Source organism: Passer domesticus, chromosome 4, assembly GCF_036417665.1.
Source record: "Passer domesticus isolate bPasDom1 chromosome 4, bPasDom1.hap1, whole genome shotgun sequence".
In the NCBI taxonomy this organism is placed as follows: Eukaryota; Metazoa; Chordata; class Aves; order Passeriformes; family Passeridae; genus Passer; species Passer domesticus.
The window spans coordinates 78,940,335-78,955,310 of NC_087477.1; the positions used below are offsets into that span (position 1 = coordinate 78,940,335).

A 14,976-nucleotide genomic window follows, 5' to 3' on the forward strand; every position below is an offset into this window, starting at 1 on the left:
AAGGATCCCAAAAAAGGAAGCTTTTATTGATAAATCATTGTAATGTGGGCTTTTAAAAACACTATATGAAAAACGATGATTTATTAAGCAATTCCTTTTCTAGGCAAGCTCTAGGTGGAGACATTTATCTATAAAATTATTTTCTTCAATGAAGTTTGTGAGATGAACACACCACTCCCATTTAAAAAAATTTGAGAATTCATTTTCAGACTCAGGCTTACTACCAAAATAATATAAATAATTAGGTGAAAAAATTTGACATAAATGTCACTAAAAAAAAACCCCAAACAACAAACCTCTGCAAATGTTAAACTTAATCTGTGAATAAATGATGTGGCATTACCCCATACATATTTTTTTAAAAATTCAGAAAAAAAAATCTTTATATATTCCCTTTTGGTTTAAAATGTAAACAGTGTTAAGATCAAACAAGAACTCAATTTTCTTTCTTAAAAGCAACAATTAGGTGACTGTCCTAAAGATGGTGGGAAAGCATATTACATTCCTACATTTCTGAGGAAGATTCCCATAGTTATTTAATAAATAAGGAGATCATTCTATTTAGTGAGCATTTTGTTTTCACCTTTCCTTTAAAGAGCTGTGATCTGTGGAGTGCTTAATTTAATTTATCTTCCAGCACTTGTGCTGTCATTAAATGCAACAACTCCTGAGAGCCTTGTGTGGCTGTGGGGTGACCCTGGCTGGACAGAAGGTGCCCACCAAAGCTGCTCCATCACTTCTCTCCCCAGCTGGAGAGAGGGAAGGAAAAGTAATGAATGGCTCTTGGATCAAATAAAGGTAGGGGGAGATCACTCAGCAGTTACTGTCACAGGCAAAACAGACACTCCTGGGGGAAATTAATTTATTACCAGTCACATCAGAGTAGGGTGATGAGAAATAAAACCAAATCTTAAAAACACCTCCTTCCCATGCCTCTCTTGTTCACAGGCTCAAATTCACTCCCAAGTTCCCTCCCTTGTCTGCAGTGGCACAGGGGGATGGGGAATGGTGAGTGTGTCACTCCATCAGGCCCTGTCTCTGCTGCTCCTTGCCACGGAAACCCAACACACCTGGTTATCCCTGCAAATACCCCTGGTACCTTCCCTATTTCCACAGCCCGCCCTAGATAACAATTTCTTGGCTTTCTAACATGCTATGGTGAGTACAACACCATTTCATTTAATTATTTATTAATATATATCATATACATATTATTTATTATATATTATACAATTACTATATTGATATATAATAGAAATATTATATAATATACATAATACACAATAATATAATATATAGTGATCTATTATAGATAATATACATTATATGATATATATCAATATGTTAATATATATAATATATAATATATAATATATAATATATATTATATATTCATTATATATTACTATATATAATTTATATATTATTACATATAATTTATATATTATATAGATATTATTTATTTTTATATATTTATTTATTTTATTTATTTAATGTTATTTAATGGTCCTGTGTAGTGGAAAGAAGAAATCATCATGATTATATATACGTAATTCCCTTTTGCATAATTTTCTACTTTACATCTTCATTAATACATACAAGGTTTAAAAAGAGAATTATTCTCTCTCTCTTTTTTATTGACTTAAACTCTCCCCTTTTCCCACAATCTAAAGAAAGGCAGAACTGTTAAAACATAAAAAACTATGAGAAATCACTGAATGTAGGGATGAAAGCACAGCATTTGTTCTCCAGATGCTGACTGTGAACATTCAGGTTTCTGACAGAAATCTTAAAATCCATTATGATAAAGAGGAGAGGAATCTCCAGGGATAAAAAAATAAAAATCTGCATTAGGAATTTCATATCTCTCCTGGTCTCAGTCACCTCTGGGCCTTTTTGATTCCATGGTCTGAAACCTTCACTGTGTTTAAGGAACTTTTCTAAATAAAAAACATACAAGTTATTAAATGAGCACTCTGGGGGATACTACACAAATCCATCATGGAAAAAATCACTTATGCAGCTGATTTACTCTGCCAGTCAAACACTTGTAACAAACACTTGCAAAAATGGCAGATGTTTGTAAAATATTTCAGGAAAAACTTTCAAGTAAATGCTTTGTTTTGTATTACATGCAATATTTAGTCATTATTCAACTTAACATTTCCTGTTTAAAAAAAAAAAGCCACCAAACCAACCAACCAAAAGAAAAAAAAAAAAGTAACACCTAAACCATTCATTCCATGGCTTTAAATTCAGCACAGACAGGGCAAGTCTTGCATGTTTTCACCTCCCCCATATTGCTCATGATAGCTGATAATGAGCAGTGCCAGCACTGACTCTGATTAGGACAATGAATCCAGAAAGATAAAAATCAAGTTCAATTCTCAGGAATTTGGCAACACCCAACAATGGGGAAAAAAGTTTTCAAAAATCACTTCTGTAAATCTTCAGCATTTTTCAGGCATTGTTGTTTTCATTCCTGGTCACTGTACTCAGCATTTTACAAGAATTAAAATGTATTTGGTTTCAAGGTAGTCAATAATGGGTCCTTAAAATTGAAAAAAACCCACAATTCCAGCTCTTCTCTCACTTTCATCTGGATGCAGTAATTTCAGTCTCCTGCATTCAGCACAGAAATACTCCATGCTGTTGCATGGGGTTCTCATCAGACTGCTAATTAGTTCTGATATATTAACCCACTAGGCTGTGAAACAAACCTTAGGGAGAAAACATGCTTTAATTTCCTCTTTATGTTATTTTATAGGAGTAGAACTCCATCAGTTCCTGGTGTTGTCCCAAATAACACGAATGAGAGCCACAGAAGAGTTGATGCTTGTGAAGAGGAGAGTGCAGCCAGGGCAGCTTGAGAAGAAGCAGCAAGAGGAGTCCCAAAATCACAGACTGTCCTGAGTTGGAAGGGATTCACCAGGACCATCCAGTCCAGCTCCTGGCCCTGCACAGCACCATCCCCAGGAGTCCCACCCTGTGCCCCAGAGCATTGTCCAAGCACTCCTGAGCTCTGCCAGGCTGTGCTGTGAGCACTGCCCTGGGGAGCCTGCTCAGTGCCCAGCCACCCTCTGGGGGAAGAACCTTTTCCTGATATCCAACCTGAACCTCCCCTGACACAGCTTCAGACCATTGAATGAAAGCAATTTTTATCACTGGCCAGTGATAAAACAGAAAATTCAGAGACACTGAGCTTCTCAGCTTCCTTGGAAAGGCTCAGTTTCTTCAGACTTCTCCTCTGTCTTGCAAATCAATCTAATTTTTAAATCTCCATATTAAATAAGAGTACAGCCCCTTTCCCAACAACAATGCATATATTTCACTTAATGTATGCTTCATCTTTTCCTTTCTCTTAATTGGAACAGATGGATGCTTCTTGCCCAATTTCTTGGCTCTCCAGTGCATTCACATCACTGTGCATGTTCACACAAACACTTAATTACCAGTTTTATTTGAAAATGCATCTCCCTGCCATGCTCATGGTAGGATGATGCTGTGATTTCATTCAGCAGTTCCTTTGTTCAGCCATGGACCCTGGTGCTAAATGGAGTTTGCCAGTGTTTCCAGGGAAACCAATCAAAATTCATGAAAGGACTGATTTGACAAGTTCCAACCAGCAATGTTTTATTTCATTTGAGGGCCCAACAGCAAAAGATATCACTTTCATCTACTTGAAAAAGAGAGTGGATTAAATTGTTGCATCAGGGTTTGATGGTGGCAAGAAAAACAGCTTTATCCAGCTGATTGCAGGCAGGTTGTGTGTTCATCCTTGATGGCAACCCCCAGCTCCATAGCTCCATGCACATCCCAGAGCCTCTGGAGCACCTGCAGCAAAGCAGCACAGTGGAGACAGTACCAAATCCTCCCCTTTCCTGCCTCTTTGCCCTCTGTGCAAATTTACAATAAACTCTTCCTCACTGGATATTCCAGCTGGGGGAATTTGATATATAATTTTTCTCTTCTTACCTACCCTCATTTTACCAATCTTTTAACACCCAGTCTTTATTTGTATTATTGTTCTTCCAACGGGGGGAAGAAACTGCATAAAGTTTTTATGCCAGACTTTATTTACTGCCTTGTACATTGTTGCAGTAATAAGCTCAGCATGATTGCATGCATATATTAATTTAGAGCTTTGAAATGGGACCATTTACACATGTGATGCATCTTCAGTTTGAAGCTTCTTACAGCCAATTCTGTCTGATCCAGGGAAAAGCTGTGTTGAGCAATGATTCAAAAGAGCTGCATCCCAAACTTCACAGAGGTTCTGCTGCTGGATTGGACGAGGAAAAAAAAAGCAGAGGGAAATGAAAAAGGATGGAGAAGAGAGGACATAGAAGTTTAACAGAAAGGTCTTCACGATGCCATAGGGAAAGGTCACCTCACTGGCTCTTTGGAGAAATAAATGCAGTGAGGAGAACCAATTGTTCCCTAAATTGATGTGATAATTGACCCAGATGGGTCGTTCCTGCCCTAAACAGCTCTGAAAATTTAGAGGAACTCTGTTGCTTTGACTAAAATTCTGGAAATAAGCAGCTGAAATCCATTTAAATCTGGTTTATGCATCCAAATACTGCTTTTTATCTGGGCTATTAGTCATCTTAACATCAGGTGAAGAGCTATTTGTTATTTAAATAGCTTAAACTCCTTGTAAAATAGCATGTTTGCCTCTATATTTCTTTCTCTTAATCTGCAGTTCTCACCTTTACGTTTATAATTTTTTAGCTATAAAAGGAGCTGCACCCAAACATCTCTTTAAAGTTTGGAAAAGTTTGCACTTTGGTCCCACTGTGATGCAACACACTTTCAAAGAATTTGCCCTCGCTCCCACAACAAAGGCATCTCCGTTTTTTGTAGCCAAAGGACCTTTAAAGAAATTTCCTTTAATGAGGGTATACACTATGGAGTTCAGACAGAAAGAAAGGGACCCTTAGGAAAATTTATCACTGGAATAATGGGAAAATGCCAAGACTAACTCCTCCACAGGGTAAAAATATACCACCTTTGTCCCAGTTCTGCAAACATATTGGTGAATAACTCAGTATGGGAGATGACCCCACTCAAGGCATCGGGATAAAAGTGATGTTTGAAGAAATAATCCAAGTTATGAGCCCTTGGAAAATCACAGCACACTGGCTAAAGGCGGTCTGACTATTTTGTCATGTCAAAGAATTTACTGAGCTTTATCAACACTGCTAAACCAGGGGATAAAAATTTCAGATATAGTCTGGGTTTCTTGTGTACAGATGGTACCATACAGGGGCAAAAAGAGATTGCATAAAAGGCAGGCTGGGCAGAGGGGGATTCTGCCCCTCTGCCCTGCTCAGGTGAGACCCCACCTGCAGAGCTGTGTCCAGATCTGGGACCCAGCACAGGAAGGAGCTGGAGCTGCTGGAATTAATCCAGAGGAGGCACCAGGAGCAGAGGGATGGAGCAGCTCTGCAGGGAGGAAAGGCTGGGAGAGCTGGGGTTGTTCAGCCTGGAGGGAAGGGAAGGGAAGGGAAGGGAAGGGAAGGGAAGGGAAGGGAAGGGAAGGGAAGGGAAGGGAAGGGAAGGGAAGGGAAGGGAAGGGAAGGGAAGGGAAGGGAAGGGAAGGGAAGGGAAGGGAAGGGAAGGGAAGGGAAGGGAAGGGAAGGGAAGGGAAGGGAAGGGAAGGGAAGGGAAGAGAAGAGAAGAGAAGAGAAGAGAAGAGAAGAGAAGAGAAGAGAAGAGAAGAGAAGAGAAGAGAAGAGAAGAGAAGAGAAGAGAAGAGAAGAGAAGAGAAGAGAAGAGAAGAGAAGAGAAGAGAAGAGAAGAGAAGAGAAGAGAAGAGAAGACTCTGGGGTAACCTCATTGTGGCCTCCCTGTGCCTGAGGGAATCCACAAGAGAGGTGGGGCAAGAGTATTTGCAAGAGCCTGGAGTGACAGGGCAAGGGGGAATGGCTTTAAACTGAGAGGGCAGGTTTAGATTGGATATTAGGAAAAGAATGTTCTCTGTTGAGGGTGGTGAGGCCCTGGCACAGGCTGCCCAGAGAAGCTGTGGATCTCTGGAAGTGTTCATGGGTAGGTTGGATGGGGCTTGGAGCAACCTGGGCTAGTGGAAGATGTCCCTGCCCATGAATGAATGACATGGTTTTTAAGATCCCTTCCAACCCAAACCAGCCTCTGATTCTTTGATTCTCTGCGTACAGCATGGGTGAGTGCACACTTGGATTTACTGGGATGGGGAAGGGTTTTGGGCCACAGAGCACTCTGCCAGCTCAAAACCTCTGTCCCCATCACTAACATGGCAAGTGAACAGCTGACCTTCCTCTGGGAGAAAATCTCACCAAAAGCACACCTGGTGTGCCTCAACCAGTACTTAACAATCTGAAAAACAAATCAGCACTTTATACATTTTCACAATTCCTAAAAAATACAGTTCTAAATTCTCCTGTACGTCTAATTGTTGTACAACCCATATTCTACTGCTTGTATTTGTCATATAATAAATACAAAACCATACTATGCTACTAATTATATTTGTTATAAAATAAATACAAAAGCATGCTCCCTGGTCAATGGGCACACCATTCATTAATTTATTTGTTTCTTTAGCTTGTTCATTGCTGTTTCATGTTTTGTTTTAAAAATTTATATTGATAGGCATCACTTTCAAAAATGAGTTTTGATAATATAGATGACTGAACTTCCAGCTTTTGGAACAGCAATGAAAATAGCAGAAGGAATATTAATTTTGGAGAAAAAAAATTTCTCTTTGGAAGCAAAGGCAGTCAATGCTAATGGCTTTAAAATCTTTTCCTACTACAATTAATAACCCAGTGACATGGATCTTTTCAGGCTATTACAGAAGAGCTGTGTGTTTGATACCACTGGCGTCACTTTAACAAATTGTTGTATGAAATAGCCCTTCAGAGCTTTTGTTGATTGATAACTGAGTAAAAGAAACTTCCTTTTGTGGAAAAAAGAGAGTGAGGTGGAGGGATGCAAATGACTTCTAACTGCAGATCAGAAAAGGGCCACTCCATCATTCTGTCTGCAGCTTGTCAACATAAATTTCACTAAATGTTCCTAAAAAAAAAAAAAGGAAAGAAAGAAAGGAAGAAAATGAAGGACTGAGAGTACCATTTTAAACGTCAATATTTCAAGAAAGTTCCCACATAGTTTACACAGCAGGCTTAAATTTTGCATAAATTAAGAGAGAACTTTTTTCAAACTCATGATAACATTGACTGATCTTCTCCAACAACTGCTGTGCATAATTTCTACTTTAAAAATTTCCCTAATGTGAAAACCATTGTAGCTATATATTTTTTAAAATTTTTTTTCATTCTTTGCTTTTCCTCCCTCTTCTAGCACTAGAGCTCAGCTGTTGCTTTACAGACTTATGGCAGGGCACAGGTTTATGTGCTTACAGAAAGTTCAGCTCCATAAACCTGTTCTGGAGAGCAGAACCTATAAATGCTGCCCTGCACAGACCACTGAGGATTGTGCCTCTGTCATATTTACTGGGCTAGGTGGAGATGAATCATTAGAGCAATATCTGTAGGTAAAGGAAGAAGTTTTTGTCTTTCAAATCCTCTTGAAGGGAAAGGACAGCTCACCCGGAGCAAGATGAAGTCAGTACAGAAGTTTTCACCTCTGAAATAATGTTAAAATCTGAGGCTTCATACAGCATACTTTGATATACTTGGCTTTAATTTAGAACACATTTCAAGATGATAAAAGTATTTAATTTCCAGACGATGAAAAATGTCACAGTCAGAGCCTTTGAAAAATCTCGTTATTTAATTCTAAATACAGAGAGCAAGCATTAAATAAAGGCATTACCCAGCATTTAAGTAGCATGAGAATTCACTTTCAGTACTTATGGAGTATGTCATCTTTAACAGGAGAGGAAAGCAAGGAAGGAGGCAGAATTTGAGAACAAGCTGATTGAAATAATCTCAGTTTATAATTTTAGCCAGTGGAAGAGACACCTCCAAATTTCTCCTGCTTTGGACAAAACTGTTAGCAAAGAATATTCTAGTTCTGTGTATTGCTGCCCACTAAAACTTCACCACTCGGTGATTATGAGACACGAAGCTGGAGAAAAAGAACTGTGTTTGTAACAGGTTTGACCTATGGTTAAAGCACAAAAGCTGCCTGTCTGAAAGCCTGGGAGGAAGTTTTACAGGCTGGGTTTTTAAACCTCTGAGATGAAATGATTGTTTCATTTGGAAGCTGCATTGCAGGCAGGCCGAGAGGTCTGTGTATTTAAGGTTGCCTGACACTTTCCATTACAAGGAGCTGTTTTCAGGCACTCATACCTTTGACAAATGTGAATTGTTGGGACTGAAATATCTCGTGCCTCAGAATTAATTCTGCAAGGAAATTATGTCAAGGAAAGTTTAAGGCAAGGAAAAAATATTGTGTTTTATTCTTAGTGAAAATAGGGACAATTTTTTTAACACTTAAGAAGAAATGCATCTATCTTGCAGAAGAATTACTCAAAGTTTGTTGGGAGGTCTTTTCTGTTTGTCAGTGTTTTGTGACCAACCACTTAAAAGTGGTTTTCTGCCCTTTGAAAGTCACAGTTTGGGATGGACTTGTAAAAAACCCACTACCTAAATATCCACATAGAGCACATTCCTGCTGAGAGTTGCTGTTGACAAGGAAATAATATCCTGAAATTTTAGTCCTAGATTGATTTTGAGCCAAGCAGGACATGGAAAGTGCCTTTCCAGCCTAGTTCTGACACTGCACTGAGGTCCAGGAGGATCATTGCCATGGTTTGGGAATGGTATTCTCCAACTGAGTGCACAGAAAATTTGACTTGCTTTAGTCCTGGTATTTCTTATTACTTGGGGGTTGTTTCTTACTATTATAAGTTTACTTAAATCCGGTTATGGGACTATGTTGTACAGTATCTATCTGTCCATCCATCAATCCATCCACCCATCCATGAAGGACATGAAGTATCCCCTGTTCCCAGCCAGTTTCTAGCATTTTTACTTTTATCTGTGTAGCAATATAGTGTTAGTTTGATCTTAATGAAATATTTTGTTTTTCTCCCAAGCCCAAGTTGTATATCCAGGGATGGCCAATGTCTCTGGAGGAGTTCCTAACTTCCTTTTGCCAAGGCAGTTACCCTGGAAAGGCAGCAGTGTGGGTGGAGTCAGATCAGATGGATGCATATGCTCTGTGACTTGTTTTTGAGTGGACCTTGTACCACTCGCTGGGCCCAGTGATGCAAAAGAATTTCAATTTTCCTGTTTTGCTCCTGCAATCAGTGCTCAGTCTACTTATGCAGTGGTGCTGTGAACCTCTGACAGGTCTGGGTAAAAAAATAAGCATCTTAAGTTGTTCTTCAGGGTATTCAGATCACAACAGGCTTCTGTGGGAAAGAAGATTTTAGGGAGTTATTTTCACACTTTCACATTTGGTATTTTTTATAGTGGGAGGTTGGCTAAACTTGGGTGAAAAATATTGCAGGTAAGATTGATCCCATGTCACAGGGAAAAAGTACAGGGTCATTCATCTTCCAAGAGTTCTCTGAGCCCTATTCCTTTGGATTTTGAGGTCCAGTGACCAGCACTGACATTGAATTTACATTGAATTTACATTTAATTTACATTGAATTTACATGCTGCTTGGTGCTATGGGCTGTGGTTTTACAGAATTGACGAAATTCCTTGCTTGGAATTAGGTCAAAATTAAGACATTGCAGATGTTTGCAGATAAACAAATTGCCTCAACTCTCTTTATGACTAGAGCCCTGGAGATGGATTCACATGACTAAAAGTAAGTGCCCAGAGCTGTTTCAGATTTCCTGAAGTAGTCAGTGACTTATTTTGAAATCCAGTGGATGTACAGGTGTCACTTGGCCTTTGCAATTTTGAAAATGCAGTTTTAACTGTGTTAATCCTGCTTTGCTGATATGGTTATAATCAATCCAGCCCATTCTGGAGAGACCTTTATTCTAATATTTCTAATTTACAAATATTTTGTTCCTTAATTCAGAGAAAAAAAATATGTCTTTACTTTGTGGCCATAAATATTTTGTGGTTAAGCTTATGGAGGATTTCTCTTGGGAATTTTGTTTTTGTAGGGCTAAAGTTCTTTGAATTCTTTCAGTTCCATTTTTCTATTACTTTCATTTTTCTATTAAGAAGTAGTAATGGAATGACAACTTTGTGCCTTTTTTTTTTCTCCAAAACTGGACAAAAAAGCTTCTATTCCTTCCTTTATGAAATGTAAATAGGCTGAAATAAATAAGAATCAGAGTGCTTTTGGAGATTGGCCTTTTTGAGTTTAAATGTCCCAATTAAAACCTAGTGTTTGCTTCAAAACATCTGGTGAGTTTATGAGAATTCATATATTCCAGAGATATGACAATTCATACGAACATATTTTATTGCACTGTTCCTGTGAAATACAATGTAGGCAGAAATATTGTCCCCTTGCCTCAGCAGGCTTGACAAAAGAGAAAAATGGGGCCACAAAAATTTCCAACAGGTTTGGAAATTTATCTGATCTGTGGAAGGTAGTCCTAAGAGGAAGACAGACATCCTGTGAGGTGATTTAGATCCAAGTTTTTAAAGATATATAGATATTGGTGTGCTTTTCAGGGGGAGTGAAGCTGGGTGCTGGTTCTTGATGTATGAATTCCACAAGCATTTCGACCTGGAGGTGTGGAAAGAGGTCACTTGGTGGCCAGATCTGGTGTTCAGAGGTGGGATACACGGACTGGTGCCTCCCAGGGATGGGGACACCCAGGAATTTGGTGCCTTGCTTGCTGTTCTGGGTTCCCAGTTAAAGGTGGGTCTCACTCCTTTCTCCTCCAGTCGCAGGGAGTAGTGGTGGGGCTGTGGCCTTTGATGAGCTCACAGCTGTTGGTGTGCAAGTATTTAAGCTGAGTTTTCTGGGGAGTGTAGGTGGGAAATTTCCTGAGCTGCTGGTCCTTTGCAGAGACTCTCAGGTTCTCAGGAGCAGCTCTGAGAGCACATGGAAGGAGGTCAGGACACCACCAGACAGTGCAGGTGCCTCTGGGCCAGGGGAGGCTGGGGCACCTCCTGAGCTTGGATGGGCACAGCCTTTTTGTGATGGACACCGAAGAATGTCCATGTGTTTCACCCCAGGCTAAAGATTGCTCAGAGAGGAGATTTCCTGGGCACAGTTCTACTCTTCAGATCAGGCACTTGAGAGCTTTCAAGGATGCTGAGGAAGCACTGAATTTCAGGCAATCCTTAGCTGGTCACTGAAGTGTGGCCAGCCTTGACTGTGGGATCTGAGTACCTGGGGTGTGGGAACTGACTTCAGCATTGGTCCCATTTCCCATGTTTTGGATCCTGTTATCTGTCACTGCCTTTCTCTGCCACTACAATGGAGTAAATTCACCTTCCTGGGTCTCTCTGTCCCCAGCCCTTTTCTCTGCCAGAGCCAGCCTGGCTCTGTGTGTGTTACCCTTGCTCTGGTGAGGTGTGGAAAGGTCAGGGGGTGGTTTGGTGCTCCAGGAGCTCTGGTGTGACAAGGGAATCCCAACCCCTTACAGCCCCATAAATACTTGGTGCAAAATAATTTAGTGTTAGGATGGAAAGCTCTGACAGGTATAATGCACTTGGGAAATCACTAAATGCCTTGTGAATCTTGTAGTCAATCTCTGCAGATTCACAAGTATCAATTCGACCTAAATTTCATGTGCTACATACCTAAAAATCAAACTTTTTCCTGCACTTAATTCTGATGTGATTCAAAGCTCTAAAATGTAATGCATTACAATTAGCCATTCCCACATCCCCAAAATGTAAAACAAATTTCTCTTTAAAATAATATTATTGCACCATTTTTTCAATAGACTCAATGAACTTAGAAAGAATGCTAAATTAGTAAAAATGATCCTTTGGGTACATTTTTATCCCTACCCAGCTTATAAACAAGTTGCATTAAAAAAAATAAACAACCTCTGAAGTGCATTTTAGTAAGTAAAATAAAACAATTCAGATTTATTCCAGCTCAAGAAACAGCAAACAAGCCAGCTGAAAAATAAAAATGGAGTTTTACAATGTAATGAATTGCAAGGTAGGAGTTATTGCTTGTATGAAACTTGTTTTAAAATAAGCATGCTGTTAGCAAGCTATATAACATTTTTCTACAGGGTATTACTTCAAATTTTGAATTTTTTTAATGAATGGGGGAATTGCTGTTATCTCCTAAAGCACTCTGATCAGGAATTGTTATACAGAGGCATCCAGCTCAAAAACCAGAATGCAGGGAGGGAAAGGGAAAGCAAAAACGAATCAATGGGTGCTAAATAACCCCAGCTGAAAAGAAAGCACAGATGCATTTAAGTGTGGCATGTCCAGGAGTAGTAGGAATTAGCATAACTGCTGCCATGGAAATCAGCAAGAGTTTAATCATCAAGTTCTATGGGTGATGATTCAGAAAAATGCTGAGTGCTTTTGAAAAATCTTGCTGCAATAATTTGACTTTTCCTTTTTTATTTATTTATTTTTTTTTGTGACTTGAGAATATCAAGAGAAGGGGAAAAGAATAAAAGGCTGTGCTCCATTTTGTCACATCTGGCATGGTGATAAATCCAGTTGTGCAGTGATCTCTATGCACCATTACAGAGATGGAATTTGCTGACTGAGAGCACCAAACACTCGAGGGGTTACAGATCTGAGCTGCATGACATCTTTGATTTGGTGAGTGAACTGCTTTGACACTTCCGAAATACCCTGCCAGTTTTATTTCATTCAAAACTCCATGGATGATTCAACCCTAAATCATAAATTGTTTGGGCTGTCCAAAAACTGCACTTTCAATGAGTAAGTGACTTGCCCTTCCCAAAATCTCCACATTTGCAGCTTATAGTAGGAACTGGAAGAAACAGGCAGCTCCACAGCTCTTGTTAGTCCAGTGGAAGCTAAATGGCAAATCACTGCCTTGTGATCAGCCCTGAGTGACAGAGATGGCAAAGCTGACAGAATATGTCAGCACATGGCAGGTTTTAAACTGAGAGTATGAAGGAAGGAGTGAACTGAACTGAGAACAGAATCTTTTTTTCTCAGTCTTTCCACTATGAAACTGCACCATGCCAAGATAATTGAAAAAATGCTGATTTTTCTTCCTGCTCTCTGGAAAAGAAATATGAAACTTTTAATGGAAAAATTATTATAATATTATTAATTTCCATAAAACAATTTAAAGCACACAGAAAAGAAAGCCAGCTCATTGATTTAAAATGTGAAAGGAATTTGTGGAGGCAGGAGAAAGGAACATGGATTGCTGTTAATTACTGAAACACCTCTGATTTGTGTAGCAAATAAACCAGAATGAAATAGATGAGATGCTTTAGATAGTGTAAAACAAGTATTGTCCCTATACCCTGGCAACAGATCAAGAAAAAGTGGTACTGATTATTATGTTGTATTTGAGGTACCTTTTCTGTCTCTAATGCTTTTATTTTGTTTATTTCTCTTCATCACTGGGCTGACTTCACTCTTGAAAATTATGTATATTTTACAAAAGTAGATAAATAAAACTAGTAACTTATTGCAAGAAGAAAGGTCTGGCATTTGGCTTGTGAACAAAATTTCTGCTCTTTCATTTATGCATTTCCGCACAATAAAAAGTCTTATTTTTGTGACTTCAATCTCTTGTCATCTCCAAAACTTGGACCCGAGTCCTTTCAACAATGGTTCTTTTCCTTTTTGTTCTGCTGAGTTTCTCTGCTTTGCTCTCCAAGTTTTGTTCCAGTGGAAAGAGAACATTAGTGATGTTCACCTTCCTCTCTGATGAATGAATATATCATCAGATAAAATCTACTGCACAGCTTCTGCTCTGCACAGGCTGTAGCTGAGTAGTCTCCCAGGAAGGACATGAAGTTGGCATCCTTCACACCTGAGACAGAGTAGCTATTACAGGACAAGTAAATCTCTCACCTCCCTTTTAGAGTCCCCACTCTCTTGTTCTGCCTTGTGTGTCTCAAATGAAAAAGACACAAGTTCACATTTTGAGGTGTTTGTTCAACATCTTAAAAAGAAGGGGGAAAAAATCCCTTTGATTTTAGGTAGTAAATTCAAACTTTCACTACTCCTTTTCGTACAGAAAAAAAGGCACTGTCAAAATTTACTCCAGAGGTTTTGTATGGAACAAAAGCCTGGGTAACCTGGCATCTTTTTCTTTTCTATTTTTAGTGACAGTTTAAAAGGAAATTCCTGAAGCAGATTTTCATTCCTTCCTTTTAGGGTACATCAAACTCAGCAGGTGGCAATATAAACTTCACCAGATGACACAAGGATTCTCACTTGGAAGAGCCATTTTTGAGGGGAAAAATAAAGTTAACTTTTAAAAATACCCCTATCTGATATGATCAGAGAGAAGAACACAAGAAAGCTGAAGTCAGCAATTGCACAAATACCTTAAGGCATTTGCTGCATGCATTTGTCTCAGAAACTTAACTGCTCTAATTTCCCACTGGAGTCAGTGCATGAAGGAGTTTTTGATCAGATGGTCTTTTGTGTTCAGATCCTGTGCTTGTCTTCATCCATCTCAGTGATGGATCTCAGCCCTTCAGATCCCAGTGATAACAAGGTCTCAGAGTTTTAAAATCTAGAGTAATTATTCATTTATTATTACTTCCTATTCCACCTTTGCCAACAAAGACACCTTTCAGGAAGGAACATCTGAGATGAGCCACGCAGTGGTTGGAGTGACCATAGCACTGATCACCAGTGTCATCAAGAACCTTTTGACTCCTGTGAAAGCTTCCTGCTCTGCCTCTCCTATGTTATTTTCATTCTTAATGCTACTCTCTTCCCAGCTCTGTTCTTCTCCACACTCTTCCTCACCAAACATGATCTCTTATCCTTCTCTTCACATTCTCTTCTGCTTCTCACATCCTCTCTGACCTTCAAAACATCCTCTCATCACTTCAAAACACATTTTAATTACATGTTAAATGAAGACAAATAATACAGAAACACTGAAATCAAAGAGATACGT

General features: G+C 39.1%; 1 long non-coding RNA gene across 1 annotated transcript; it reads left to right on the forward strand.

Annotated features, from left to right (window-relative positions):
• The first annotated feature begins 10,904 nt into the window (after positions 1-10,904).
• LOC135300132 (uncharacterized) lies at positions 10,905-14,721 on the forward strand. The gene is made up of 4 exons (XR_010362013.1): positions 10,905-10,984; positions 11,971-12,048; positions 12,497-12,674; positions 14,220-14,721. It is a non-coding gene; the product is annotated as an uncharacterized LOC135300132 (long non-coding RNA).
• Positions 14,722-14,976: the final 255 nt, after the last annotated feature.